The sequence below is a fragment of the Sinocyclocheilus anshuiensis genome, unplaced genomic scaffold (genome assembly GCF_001515605.1).
Source record: "Sinocyclocheilus anshuiensis isolate Anshui unplaced genomic scaffold, SAMN03320099.WGS_v1.1 scaffold3377, whole genome shotgun sequence".
NCBI classification, from domain to species: Eukaryota; Metazoa; Chordata; class Actinopteri; order Cypriniformes; family Cyprinidae; genus Sinocyclocheilus; species Sinocyclocheilus anshuiensis.
Window position 1 is genome coordinate 134,251 of NW_015557053.1, and position 217 is coordinate 134,467.

The window sequence follows — 217 nt, forward strand, 5'->3', positions numbered from 1 at the left end:
TAATGCATTAAGAACACTCTTATAATGTATTATAAATATGGGCTTCATAGAAAGTGTTACCAAAAAGATATTATATACACATAAAAAAAAAAACTAAGAAAAATGACAAAAACACACAACAAAATCTCTAAAATGTTAACTAAAATGAAAATGAAAATATAAAAATAAAAACTAATTCAAAATAATAATAAAAACAATTATTACATCAATGATATTA

At 18.4% G+C, this 217-nt stretch overlaps 1 protein-coding gene across 1 annotated transcript in view; it reads right to left on the reverse strand.

The window, feature by feature from the left end:
• Nucleotides 1–217, reverse strand: part of LOC107676406 (protein FAM219B-like) — an 8,619-nt gene that overhangs the window by 4,954 nt on the left and 3,448 nt on the right. The window lies entirely within an intron of this gene.